This window comes from Solanum tuberosum, unplaced genomic scaffold, assembly GCF_000226075.1.
Source record: "Solanum tuberosum cultivar DM 1-3 516 R44 unplaced genomic scaffold, SolTub_3.0 scf00138, whole genome shotgun sequence".
Classification (NCBI taxonomy): Eukaryota; Viridiplantae; Streptophyta; class Magnoliopsida; order Solanales; family Solanaceae; genus Solanum; species Solanum tuberosum.
In genome coordinates this window covers 804,668-819,767 of record NW_006239065.1, presented here as the reverse complement: position 1 = coordinate 819,767, position 15,100 = coordinate 804,668, and the positions used below count along the sequence as shown (strand labels likewise).

Here is a 15,100-nt window from a genome sequence, read left to right as displayed (position 1 = left end):
CGAGTCATGTTCTCTAATCCCATTCATGTGCACAAATATGGAACCAACAACAACAAGTATACACAACACCCAAACTAGAATTGAGTATCCTCTAAACCTATTCAACAAGACAAGGTTTCCTTCTATTATTTCCATCTTATTCAAGGACCGATAGTATATAAACATGTATCCCTTTTTCGGTGCACAAAGGCCTACGCATAAATTCCACCATCAAATATCAACATACTACGCCGTGAACATGGATTTTAGTATAACTCAATTAAATAAACCTAGCCTACATGAGCGACACGCAGCTGCACGGGATTATGGCTAAAAATCTGGTTTTCGGACCTCGTAATGGTGGATTTGACCAAAAATCTGCAAGCTATTGACTTCCTTACATTAGAACTCTCTTCTTCTTTCTTTCCCAAGTCTAGAGCAGCCTTTTTGACGGTTTCTGAGGTGATCCTCACCTCTTTTTGGGTTTTTAGGAAAAAGGAGAAAATAAGTTTTCGCGTCATTTAAGTACTGTCTCCAACCTTCCCGCTCTGGCGCTCGCTATCCCGCTAGAGTGCCGCCACCCTAGCGGCTTCTGTCCCGCTCTGGCGGGATAATTGTCCAGTCCTATCAACATTTTTCCTTTCCTAATTAACAAAGGTTTGGGTCGTTACAATGCATACCAATTTACCCCTCGTTTGTCCCCGAACGACAAGTGGAGAAGTAAGCATGAGCCATTTTAGAATACTTCCAAACTAATGAAACCGTCTGTTATGGAACCACAGAAGATGGTGGTTTTCAAATTTTACGCACAAAAGGGGTTCTTCACACAATGGACCGGTTAATGAAACGACGCAACACACGGAGAAAGGAACATGCCCTACTGGATAGCCTGCCTCGCCAGAGCGGCAGGGTTCCCGTTGAGGCATATATCAAGTAACGAGGACTCCAATCGACGATTAGACTCAGATGATTGGGTTTGAGCATATTTTTTTAGAAACAATTTAAATGTTTTAGTGCATGTGAAATAAGTAGACTAAAATCGAATTAATGATTTTAAAGTATAAAATTTTTATGAAATTTATTTGTTATTTTTTCAGTTTCTTTTTTAGTAGAACTAAACCCAAACCAAATATTGTTGATTTTTAAAATTTCAAATCAAACAAAATAAGTATCAATTCTTCTAATCGATTTGGTTTGGTTTTTCACCAAATTGAGGACACCCCTACTGAAATGATATTGAAATAACTTACACAAAGAGTTGGCTGTATAATTACAACTTACACAGTAAGAATAGCTCATGTGAAAATTTTAAGCTTTTTAGTTACTCCCTGACTCGTCTTAATTAAAGTAATTAAATCAATGTACGTAATTGTCAATAGAGAGTCAAAATTGATGCTTTCACTAGTGGTAGGCATTCTTCCACATCAGTCAGTACCTTATTAGCTACTCTGTAGCATAGCCCATAAGCACTTGTATATGCAATTCCATAGCTTGCTAATTTTTCTCATCCCGATTTGGAACTGACCATTCATGGTTCATTTAGTAACGAGGTATTTATCAACTAAACCCAACACAGTAATACATGTATACGGAATACAGTTCAGTTAATTATTCGTTCAAGAGAGACATACAATTTCCAGTATCAACAACAATTAGACGTGAATATAGTAATCATAGATGGTCCTCTCATGGAATCCATGCCCAAATTGTTAATATGCCGGAACGTGACACCCGAACCCAATTATTGTGCGGAAACATGACACCCGATCCAATGTATGTGTCGAAACGTGACACCCGATCCAATATATGTGTCGGAATGTGACACCCGATCCAATATATGTGTCGGAACAAGACACCCGATCCAATCAACACAACCATTCACAATCACGTCCATAAGGAATAATACTCATTATCATACAATCAATTAATAGGTTCATCCATGTAATTATTTATACTTCATCTTTTTATCATCATTTGAGTCATGTTCTCTAATCCCATTCATGTGCACAAATATGGAACCAACAACAACAAGTATACACAACACCAAAACTAGACACTACAAAAAAACTGCTAAATTATGGCGATTTATTTATAGGGGTCTTAAGAAACCCCCACTACACATTCAATTTGTGGCGTTTGTGTCAATCCCCACAAAATAATTCCTTTTGTGGCGGCTTAAGTGTGGAGGTTGTAAAAGACCCCTACTATACATTCAATTTGTGCCGTTTGTTTCAACCTTGTTGTGGCGGCTTAAGTGTGAAGGTTGTAAAAGACCCCTGCTATACATTCAATTTGTGGCGTTTGTTTCAACCTCCATGTTATGGCGATTTTTTTGTGCAGGTTTTGTACTACAAAAGAATGAAACGATCTCGATAATTTATTTTGTGTATGACGGTGGTTTATAGCCACCACAACAAGCTTAAAACTGCGGTTTTTTATGCCGCCAAAATCCCTTCTATTATTAATACTATTATAGCGGTTCAAAAAACCGCCATAAAATGCTACAAGTTTATAATGACTTTTAAAATCTGTATTACGACAGTTTCAAACTGCCATAAAATTCACATTTTATAGAATTATAATTGTATAAAACAATATTTTGGTAGTTTCAACCTATGCAATATTTGATCATGCAATACAACTTACTAAAATAATTCCTTACACTAAAATAAATCATACACTATAAATTTCTAAACAATGACCTGAAGCAGGGTACGCAATTCCATTATCTAAAATATATGTATCCCAAAATTACATCTAGATTCAAGTAAGAGTTTTAAACTATTCATCAACAATACAGAAAATAGTTTTTATCCTAATGATGTACTAACTGGCACTCGCTCTATCTTCAATATTGGTACCTCTATCATAGGATCTTCTTGCGTCCATAATTGGTAAAGAAACGCTTTATAAATCTTGTATCTGTCAAAGAAATTAAGAAATAAGTCGTATAATGATAATTAATATAAAGAAAATTCATTGAAGGAAGATAATTAAGAAATAAGTCGTATAATGATAAATATTATAAAGAAAATTCATTGAAGGAAGATTGTCATGTGTGCTCATTGAAATATGCATGTGTACAGAAGAATAACAAAAACATTTACTTCCAATTTCAATCACTTTCAGCAAAACATTTGTTGCACATTTAAACACCACAACTTCAATTTACAACACAAAATGACGGGATGTTTCATCCCATTGAGCTCTTCATTCAGCACAATAAAAAATAACATTCATAATGAAAGATTCCAACTGATTGAGCTCTTCATTTCAGCACAAACTGGCTACATATTTTAGTTCCAGTCAAAGACAAAATTGTAAAATAATTGATGATTTCAGCACCTTGAGCAAACCAATTCAACATAAAATGACTATAGATTTATAGGTAGAGCTAATCGAATTACCTTATGCTTTCTCTAGCTCATCTATTCAACAAAAGAGGGAGCATCATAATACTTCAAATATATAATGAAGATAAAATAAGTACTTGTACTGTAGAGTCGGAAATAAGTGATTAAACACCTATGGGATATTCCTTATGTTTATTCAATATAAGCTTTTTTTTTCTTTTTTTTTATAAGCTTTTTTTTTCTTTTTTTTTAAGTTGAAGTCGAATAAATTATGGTTATCGATTTACCGTGTTGCAGAAAACCTAAACTGAATGTAAAAATCAAACCATATGGAATGGTATAGTATTAATAGCTCAACTATTTGATGTCTCCCAAATCAGAGAACTTAGGAAGAATTTCTACATTGCACTATTTGTCAAAGAGTTTCTGCAATTTCTATTTTGCAGTGCAAGAGTGGCGCCTCAACTAGTTGCTCACGTATTTTTGGTGAGATAGAACAGCTTCCACCAGGCCAACGTTTTCAACAAACATGGAAATGAAACAACGCAGGACCATGGCGCTCCTTCAGAGTATCCATTTGATGTCTTGTCTCCACTTCTGAAACTTCAAGACGAGATCCAAGAAGACATTGCCACCATTGGAAACATAAAAAACAAGCCATAGTTCACCCAGCTATCAAGACCCTCAACCTTGCTCATTTTACCATGCATAGAAATCCAAAAGTTTGTGAAAGGACAGGAATCTTGTTGATCCTCAACATTTGAGTCACTAGTTGGATACTGAACATCTGAACTTGCAAGTGTTCGTCGTAAGTCTTGGCTGGACTGCCGAAGAGGCATCTCTTATGTAGACTTCTTGGAGTCTTTGCCAGCGAATGCTTTATATGCAGAATCACTGTGTATCGTCTCCATGACTGAACCAAAAAAGTTTGTCACGGGTACCACTTCTAGTCGGCGAGGGTATAAATCTGTTCGATAATATAATATGCAGATGACATCAGTGTATTTGGGTTATATGAACTGAAAAGATTGCCCAATGAGGCATTATCATACATGTTCACCCTCTCAAAAAATCAATAATTGAGACGCCAACATCAGCATCCAAGTGATGCGAGTATGAATTTTCTCCTTTCATGCTACTCCCAATTGTCAATACGCCAGGTGATTGAAGCTGCGAGAAAAGAGTAGCAGCTTGACAAGTGTCAACCATTATTAGCAGCTCCTTGAATCTACACTTTTCTTTCATTTGTTTCACTGCATCAGTTAAATCATGACTTTGAAGTTCTTCTGAATCCTGAAATTTTAAAAACTCGTCTCCGCCATACCCTGTCATGTACAGAAGTATGTGGCTTCCTTCATCACTAAGAAGATGTTTTGACCTTGGGACAGCTGTTTCGTGACGTCCAGTCAGCACCATCAGAAAAATTTCAACTGTTACTTCATAACCTCGATAATCTAACTCAACGTTATCTCCATAAAGGTTTAGCCTATGATTTTCATTGTTGAAGACCTGTGCAGGGTATTTATTTCGAGTATTGCAAGCCATATCATCAGCCAACATCAGAATAATTTTTTCATCAGGTATGCCTAATCGTTTTACAGTTCTGTATAAAGACAAAGTGTTAGCCATGTGTCTGTAGTTAAACCAGAAATAAGAAGTGCAGACCAAAACAGCCCACTTGTTAGTATGCATCGTATTGGTCGCATATGAACTTGACGCGACCCCATAGCTCAGATAAGTAGAGAAAAGAAGAAAGCACAATAGATATGTGGAATTCATAGTGGAATCCATTTTCAAAGAGCTCATTCTTCCATCTCAGATTTTTCAACAAGTTATTCAGTATAAGCTTGTTAGCGTATTTAATTGTAATCTCATATATGTCATCTCTTATTTTCATCATGGAGGTGGAGTGCTGGAGCACTATAGATCCCATACAAAAAATGACCATCTTGCCTTGATGTTTGATTGAGAACCACTTTGGACTATGATCATGCCCATCAAGTTTCTGGTAAGTCTTCTCACATAAACTGGTGTCATTCACACACCAGATTGTCTAGCCATATGATGAAACTATTCACTAAATAGGGTCATAATAATAAACAAATTTCTATATTGGGGTTGTTGCTGAGATTGCAGCCACCAACATTATAGATGATGCTTGTAGAAGTTTCAAACATCATTACCTCTTCCACTGATCCTGAATTGGCAGATGGAGAAACAGAGGAAGAAAGCAATGTTATAGGGCGACTTTACAAGTTGAATATCTATTGGTATTCTAGTTCTACTATCTATGAGTAATAGCAAATCAATTTCTTGTTTGCAGTTAGAGCTTCTCAAAGACATCGAGTATATATAGGGATAACATAACTTGTTTTTACTTCTGGATGTATAATAGGAGAAAATGAATCTGGACCTTAGATACAAAAGAAAATTAAATCAACCTAGAGATACTGTACAGTAGGGATCGAAGAACATTGAAGCAGATTGCAAGTTTGATTCAGAGAAATCATGATGATAAATGAGGTAACACCTCTTGATCATAATCATCCAGTTCTTTGTCTACAACCTTCTAATGCTCCAGGCACCGTTTTAGTACCAATCAAACTCACAGGGCCAGAAAACTATGACCTGTGGAGTAGATCGATGAAATTATCCCGAAAGGTAAACTAGGTTTTTGTGGAAGGAACCTGCATCAAAATTAATTATTAGGGAGATTTAGCAGAACAATGGGAAAAATGCAACGCGATAGTTCTTTCATAGATTGGAAGGATACAAGTAATTGTGTACGCAACAAGTGCTAAGACGATCTGGCTAGACTTCACTGAGATATTTGATAGAACAAATTTAACCAGAATCTACAATCTCTGAACAGAAATTGTGACCTTAAGACAAGGAACAAACACGGTGACTACATACTATTCGAGGATGAAGGATCTATGGGATGAAGTTGATGTATCAGTGCCCTTACCAGCTTGTGATTGCTCAGAATCAGCTCCTTACGTTTAACACTTGAAGTCACAACGCCTTTTACGTATTAAGGGTAAATAAATTGTACTTAAGTATGTCTCACCAAACAAATTATTTCTATTTAAATAATAGTAATAGTAAAAATAAAAGAGAGGAAAAAGTAAGAAAACTTCCATATTATTGTTTTATTTCCCTCCTTTTAACCTAGTAAATCATATCTGCGGTTTTATTCCCTCCATATTCCCACCTTCAGCGCCATATTCCCACCTTCCCCTCTATGTTTCCACTTTCCCCTGTTCTCCCCTTTTCTTAGTGAAAACTTCCCTTTACAGAGCTATAAATTCCCAGATAGTTCCTTTGGGAGAGATGGAATTCAGATTATCGATCAACATAAGGTAAGATTTTTTGTTGTACTCAAATTCTTCTAAGTTTCTATTTTATCCTCATCTATATGATTGTTGGACAAACGTTTGTGCTTTATAATTTGGATGTAAATGTGTATTTTATTTCATTCATTGTTAAGCTTTATTAGTATTGAGACATAGTTATCAGTATTGAGAGACATACTGTAGTTTTCAATTCTCTGTGCATTATAGTACATTCTCTCTGCCAACTACTTGGTTATTACTGTATCATCTCATCATATTCCTTCATATTTGATTCACCTCTCTTTTTTCTAATGAATATGCAGCCATGCCAAAGGTGAAACGTTTCAAGAATCCACTAAAGGTTGCTAATGGACGTGCTTCATCATCAACTACTCCAGCGGCACAAGCCCTCCCAGATGTTTCAGCAATTCCCTAGCAAGCTCATGAAGAACAAGCTCCAATTCCACCGCAACAAGAACAAGTTCACGTTCTACCTTCTAATTCAAGTGTACCCCTTATGAACCAACGTATATATTCAAAATATTGGAATGTAGATGCAAGAGGTATGCTTTATAGAATTTTTACTTCAAACTATGGTATCTTAGCTTTTTTCCTTTTTGGTTGAGTAACTTGTTTTCTTGTTAAAGACTCAGAAAATGCTATCAAGCAAATTCATGTCAAGGCCAATGAGGTTAATAACCTAACTGTTGGAGAGCGCATTATTGTGAAATTTGATGACTACAACGCAGCATATGGTGAAGCACAAGGATTGCTCGCTGGATATTGTGGATCTTTAGCAATTGATTGTAATTTGTTTCCAATTAGTTTTGAGAGGTTGTCAAGACCATTAGGCATGCCTAAGAAGTACATGGAAGACTTCTTTGAAACAATATTGAAGGTACAAGTGTTTTTAGATATATATTTACTTATTTCACCATGACTATAGTAGACGTGAGAAAACTAACTTTTATGTTTTTAAGCCTCGGTTTCTTTTTGAGGTAAGAGAGTCCATTGCATACAAATATTGCAATGCTAGTATTTCAAAGAAGTGGGCTACACATAGACAAAGGCTGTGGAATGAATATTTTGACCCAGCCAAAAGCAAAAATGAGATTCTAAGTAATGTACCATCTGGTATAAATAAAGATCAATGGGCTAGCTTTGTTGCTTATCGTATGAAACCATCAACAATGGTAAGATTCAGATTATATTAATAAGTTTCATTTCATTATAGTTAAATAAAGTTAAAAAATTTAAGTTGTACTTATTTTGTTGATAGGAGATTTGTAGAAGAAATAAGGAAATTCAGAAGATGCAAAAAATGCCACATACTGGTGGTTCAAAAGCTAACTCGAGAAGACGACATGAACTAGTATGCGCAATAACTTAATAATTTTGCTTTTTCTTTAGTTAAACTATTTTAGGATAACTTTTTTTATAACTTTTCTTTCTTAGTTTCTGGAAACTGGAAAAATTCCCAGTCGGGCAAAAATGTTTATTGAAACTCATAAGAGAAGGAATGGATCATTTGTGAATGATGAAGCACGAACTATAGGGGTAAGTACAACAATGGTGCATTTTTTTTTATACATTTAACTTCATCTTTACTGTCTCATAATCTGCATCTCAAATCTTAATATTGATATCTATATGCTCGTAGGAACAAATTGAACTAAATATGACTCAAGGCGACACCAATGAGATTGAAGTTTCCCCAAATTATACTATTGGGAAGATGCTAGGGGCAGAGCACTCTGGGAGAGTAAGATGTATGGGTATGAGAGCATCTCCTTCAAACACATTCTTGAATACCAAGCGACGACTTAGTGAACTGAGCATTTCTTCGTCTAGCTATGGTGCATCGTCCACAAATTCTAACTATTTGCATCAAAAGGTCGCGCGTTTGGAGTCCCAATTAGAAGGAACCTTGACTGCGTTGAAGGATTACATGTTATCAAAGGATGGTGGAGTTCCTGAACAATTTTCTACTTTGTTTTCTCCTCAGCCAGAAGTAAGATGTAAATATTGTTTGTACTTCTTCTATTACAGTCAATTATGATTAGTTTAATAATATTGTACTTCATTATTTCAGCCTGCTGATTCGGAGAATGACCCTGTTTCACCGGTGGATATTAGGGGATCATCGGTCGATAACAACATAAATCAGCAATGAACTGCTTAATGTTTTATTTGTGGACTACTTTAGCTTTTTACGAATCTAAATTTTTAATGATTGTCTAGACTTGTTTTCCATACTTGACATCCGTACTTAAATTTATGACTTGCTATTTTGGGTATTTTAATAGTAATGTATTTATGATTTAACGTATGATGCCTAAGTTGATATCTGATGTGCTCTTTAGTTGATGGGGTTGCGGCAATTTGCTCAAGCCGATACTCTATTGCTGTCCAAATCTGAATTCTCTATGCAGATGTGATTTGTGGATTTTCAAAGCTCAAGCAGCACATTAATAGCAGATGTTGATGATCGGAGGAGGTGCTTTCCTTGGTAATCTTGTTACACCCCAGATGTTGTTCATAGAGATCAAAAGCAAGATGAAATATCAAAATCTATTCATGTTTGTAGAGAACCTGCACATTTTTGTAGCCTTAAAGAATTGCAGTTCAGTATTGACATTAGATGGAGCAACGGAGAGGTTCAGTTGAAGAGATTTATGGTATGGCTTATCGTTGTCCCTTTTCTAGCTTGTTGCAATTTTTATGTGTTCATTTGTACTAAGATATTCAGTTTGCCATGACAAGTTAGAGCAATTTACTATCTCTAATTAATTGAATCTGTGATTTATTATTTTTGCAAGTGTTTAAGTTCTCTTGGACAGCTTGATCTTGCATAAACCATCTCTTCTTTTTTCCTTATTATGCCATGTAAATTTAGAGTTTAGTGGAAGTTTTCAAATAGAAATAAAACAGAATTTAATAGAAAAGCTACATACTTTGGATTATCTGCATCAATTAAATGAGTAATAGCTTCCCTCTGTCTATCAACTCATGAGCAATACAAAACTTTAAAAGGATGAAAAAGAGAGACCTACTCAAGGGATATGTTTCATATTTATAGTATAGATTCCAGTTGCTTCAGATCAGGTCCAATCTCTCAGGTGTTACATCTTTATTATTAGCAAAAAAAAGTGAACCAGATGCAAATTATCCATTTTAAAACACATCAGCTGGGCCAATTTTAAGAAGATTTTCCAATGCATTTAGGGGAGTAACAATATGTGCCTTCATTGAGTAAATTGAGGCCCTTGGATCCTTTATTGATGCATGCAAAAGCAACGAGTCAAGTTCATCCAACATGACTGAAAGATGATTTACCATTGCCACCCTTATCTGCATATTGTGTTACTGCTAGAACATTGACACGAAAAGATGATACAGGACCAAAACGCGTGCTATATATTCTGGTAATCTCCACATTTAGGTTGAAGCAGGACTCCAAGGGCTATGTCGACCAATCGTCTGGACAACATGCACAAGAGTGCAGAAGTTAATTGTCATCTCGTCGGAATGTTTGGCAACGGAGAAGAGTAGAATACTGTGATAAGACTCTTATCAACTAAGCACTCAATGAAAATGAGAATTTTTTGTTGATAATGGGGTTCGAACCAACAAAGCTAGCTCGGAAAGCACTACCACACCCGTTTTCTTACCACTAAGCACTCAATCAATTTTGTTAAAGGGATTCACAAATTAAAATACATATATATTCATTTAATTTCTTAATCCAAATACAAGGTCCATGGAAATGTTAATTGGTTTTTATACGAGTTTTAGTGTTTGGGAGCTTATGAACCTTGAACGATCATTTTCAATCAAAAGTTCAAGAAGATGACATCTGAATCCAATTCTGACAATTCCATCAGCTCCGGAAGGATCATTTTAGGCTAGTAGCATGGTTGGCATGACTCCCGAGGTTTTCAGTATAAGTTGGTGCGATTAGGCGTTTTAACTTTAAAGTTTAAGCCTAAGTTTGACTTTAGTCAACATTTTGAGCAAATGCGCTCGGATGAGAATTCAGTCAGCGCAGTTAGCTCCGGAATGTCGAGTTTGGTCTAGATTGACCCTTCGTTCGTGTCCCGAGGATTTCGAGATTTTTTCGAGCCCCTTTGTGGTTTTGACTTAAATTGATGGTTGGGTGTGGGACCCACTTTTTTATCGAGATGACCTCGTATGGATATTTTGACTGTGCCATTGAGTCCGGAATATCGAATTTGGTATGATTGCATATCTCGTTTGCGTGCACGGGGTTTCGAACGAGTTTGGAGCACCCCGTCGGAGTTTTTAAGTTTTTGGGAATATGCTGAAAATCTGGTGTATATAATGCAGAAAATTCAGCATATTCCCAAAAACTTAAAAACTCCGACGGGGTGCTCCAAACTAGTTCGGAACCCCGTGCACGCAAACGAGCTATGCAACCATACCAAATTTGATATTCCAAACTCAATGGCGCAGTCGAAACTTCCATACGAGGTCATCTCGATAAAATGTGGGTCCCACACCTAACCGCCATTTTAAGTCAAAACCACAAAGGGGCTCAGAAAAATCTCGAAATCCTCGAGACACGAACGAAGTGTCAATCTAGACCAAAATTGATATTTCGGAGCTAACCGCGCTGACCGAATTCTCATCCGAGCGTGTTTGCTCAAAATGTTGACTACAGTCAAACTTAGGATTAAACTTTAAAGTTAAAACGCCTAATCGCACCAACTCACACTGAAAACCTCGAGAGTCATGTCGACCAAGCTATTAGCCTAAAATGACCATTCCAGAGCTGATGGAATCGTCAAAACTTGATTCAGATGTCATCTTCTTGAATTTTTGATATCGTTCAAGGTTCATAAGCTCCAAAACACTAATCGTCAGAAGATGACATATGAATCCAATTTTGACAGTTCCATCAGCTCCAGAAGGGTATTTTTAGGTTAGTAGCATGGTCGGCATGACTCCCGAGGTATTCAGTATGAGATGGTGCGATTAGGCGTTTTATCTTTAAAGTTTAAGCCTAAGTTTGACTTTAGTCAACATTCTGAGCAGACGCGCTCGGATGAGAATTCAGTCAGCGCGGTTAGCTCCGGGATGTCGAGTTTGGTTTAGATTGACCCTTCGTTCGTGTCCCGAGGATTTCGAGATTTTTTCGAGCCCCTTTGTGGTTTTGACTTAAATTGGTGGTTGGGTGTGGGACCCACTTTTTTTATCGAAAAGACCTTGTATGGAAATTTCGACTGCGCCATTGAGTCTGGAATATCGAATTTGGTATGGTTGCATATCTCGTTTGCGTGTACGTGGTTCCGAACGAGTTCGGAGCACCCTGTCGGTGTTTTTAAGTTTTTGGGAAAATGCTGAAAATCGGGAGTCATGTCGACCATGCTACCAGCCTAAAATGACCCTTCCGGAGCTGATGTAATTGTCAGAACTTGATTCAGATGTCATCTTCTTGAACTTTTGATCGAAAATATCGTTCAAGGTTCATAAGCTCCAAAACACTAAAACTCGCATAAAAACCAAACGAACGACCAAGTAACCGAACTGTAAGTCCCAACAAGTCGTAAATGACTTGGGGTCGCTACAGGAACGCTCTAAACGACACATAACAGGAAAAACAAAGAAATGACCGGAGGGTCATTGCAGTATTTCACTCACGTGATCTTATATACATGATTGTTATAAAGATGCACTTCTACCAATTAAGTTCAAGTGTCTGTCTTACAAAATGTGTCAAGTTTAACGCACAAAGGCAGTATTAAGCGTATTTAGGGTGCATAATCGGACGCTTAGGGTATATATCTCACAAAACTAAGCTCTATGTGTGTTCCTCACATTATTTTGATACTGTCCCGCCCATAGGCAAGCTTCGACCAAAAACCAAAAATACTTTAAGGAAACGTAGTTCAAATATATAATTTGATAATTATAATTTTTTCTACAATTATCTAATCTTAAAATACTAACCACTTTGAATATAAGATGAATTTTGTAATTGTTTCATAACTTTATCTATACTTCAAGTTGTCGTTATTTTGAATTTATTTTGTCCATACTCTCTTTATTACTTCTTTAGTAGATAAATAAATTGTACTTTAGTATGTCTTGCCAAACAAATTAATATTATTTTCTATTTTTTTCTATTTAAATAATAGTAATAGTAAAAATTAAAGGGAGGGAAAAGTAAGAAAAATTCCATATTAATTTTTATTTCCCTCCGTTTTAACCTAGTAAATCATGTCTGCTGCTTTATTCCCTCCATATTCCCATCTTCAGCGCCATATTCCCACCTTCCCCTCCATGTTTCCACTTTCCCATGTTCTCCCATTTTCTTGGTGATAAACTTCCCTTTTCAGAGCTATAAATTCCAAGGCAGTTCCTTTGGGAGAGATGGAATTCAGATTATCGATCAGCATAAGGTTAGATTTTTTTGTACTCAAATTCTTCGAAGTTTCTGTTTTGTTTTCAATTCTCTGTGCATCCGAGTACATCCTCTCTGCCAACTACTTGTTTATTACTGTATCATCTCATATTCCTTCATATTTGATTCACCTCTCTTTTTTCTTATGAATATGCAGCCATGCCAAAGGTGAATCGTTTCAAGAATCCGCTGAAGCTTGCTAATGGACATGCTTCATCATCAACTACTCCAACGGCACAAGCCCTCCCAAATGCTTCAACAATTCCTTGCAAGATCATGAGGTTTCACATAAAAAACAAGCTCCAATTCTCCTGCACGAAGAACAAGCTTCAATTCCACAGCAACAAGAACAAGCTCCACTTCCACTGCAACAAGAACAAGTTCCCATTCTGCCTTCTAATTCAAGTGTACCATTTATGAACCACCTTATATATTCAAATTATTGGAACGTATACACAATAAGTATGCTTTATATAAATTTTACTTCAACTTATGCGTATCTTAGTTTTTTTCCTTTTTCTTGAGTAACTAGTTTTCTTGTTAAAGACTCAGAAAATGCTATCAAGCAAATTTGGGTCAACACCAAAGAGGTTAATAACCTAACTGTCGGAGAGCGCATTATTGTGAACTTTGATGACAATATCACAGCATATGGTCAAGCACAAGGATTGCTTGTTGGATATTGTGGATCATTGGCAACTGATTGTAATTTGTTTCCGATTTGTTTTGAGAGGTGGTCAGGACCACTAGGCATGCCTAAGAAGTACATTGAAGACTGCTTTGAAACAAGATTGAAGGTACAAGTGTTCTTAGATATTTATTTAGTTATTTCACCATGATTTTAGTAGACGTGAGAAAACTAACTGCTATTTTTTTCAAGCCTCGATTTCTTTTTGAGGTAAGTGAGTCTGATGCATACAGATATTGCAATGCTAGTATTTCAAAGGGGTGGGCTACACATAGGCAGAGGTTGTGGAATGAATATTTTGATCCAGCCAAAAGCAAAAATGATATTCTAAGTAATGTGCCATCTGGTATAAGTAAAGATCAATGGTCTAGTTTTGTTGCTTACCGTTTGAACCATCAACGATGGTGAGATTCTGATTATGTTAATAAGTTTCATTTCATCATAGTTAAATAAAGATGAAAATTTTAAATTGATTTATTTTGTTGACAGAGCTTTGTAGAAGAAAGAAGGAAACTCAGAGGATAGAAAAAATGTTAGAAGGAACCTTGACTGCACTAAACGATTGCATAATATCAGAGGATGGTGGAGTTGCTGAAGATTTTGATACTCTGGTTTCTCCTCAACCAGAAGTAAGAAGTAAACATTGTTTGTACTTCTTCTATTACAGTCAATTCTGATCAGTTTAATAACATTGAACTTCATTATTACAGCCTGCTGATGTGGAGAATGACCCTGTTTCACCAGTGGATATAAGGGGATCATCAGCCGATAACAACACAAATCTCCAATCAATTGCTTAATGTTTTGTTTGTGGACTACTTTAGCTATCTATGAATTTGTATTTGTAATGATTGTGTAGACTTGTTTTCCATACTTTAGTTTGATATTAGTGTTTAAATTTATGACTTGCTATTTTGGGTATTTTAATGGTAATTTATTTATGATTTACATAATGATTGTTCAGTAGATTATTTATGCATATGACTGTACATGTTTAATGTATGAAGCCTAAGTTTATATCTGATGTACTCTTAAGTTTATGGGGCTGTGGCAATTTTCTCAAGCCGTTACTTTGGTGCTCTCCAAAACATCATGTGTTGCAAGCAGTGTTGACGGAAATTTAAGGCAAGCAGAGTTACCATATTACGGGAAGTTAGAAGATATTATTGAGATTAATTACAATGGACGGTTCAAGGTTGTTCTTTTCAAATGTAAATGGGCTGATACGACTCGAGATAGAGGGTATCAAAAGGATCGTTGGAATTTTAATTGTGTTAATTTTGATAGATTGATTCATACTGGTGAACGTGAAGAACATGAG

At 36.1% G+C, this 15,100-nt stretch overlaps 1 pseudogene; it reads right to left on the bottom strand.

Annotated features, from left to right (window-relative positions):
* Positions 1-3,646: 3,646 nt before the first annotated feature.
* On the bottom strand, positions 3,647-5,158 carry LOC102601843 (putative GPI-anchor transamidase; annotated as a pseudogene).
* Positions 5,159-15,100: the final 9,942 nt, after the last annotated feature.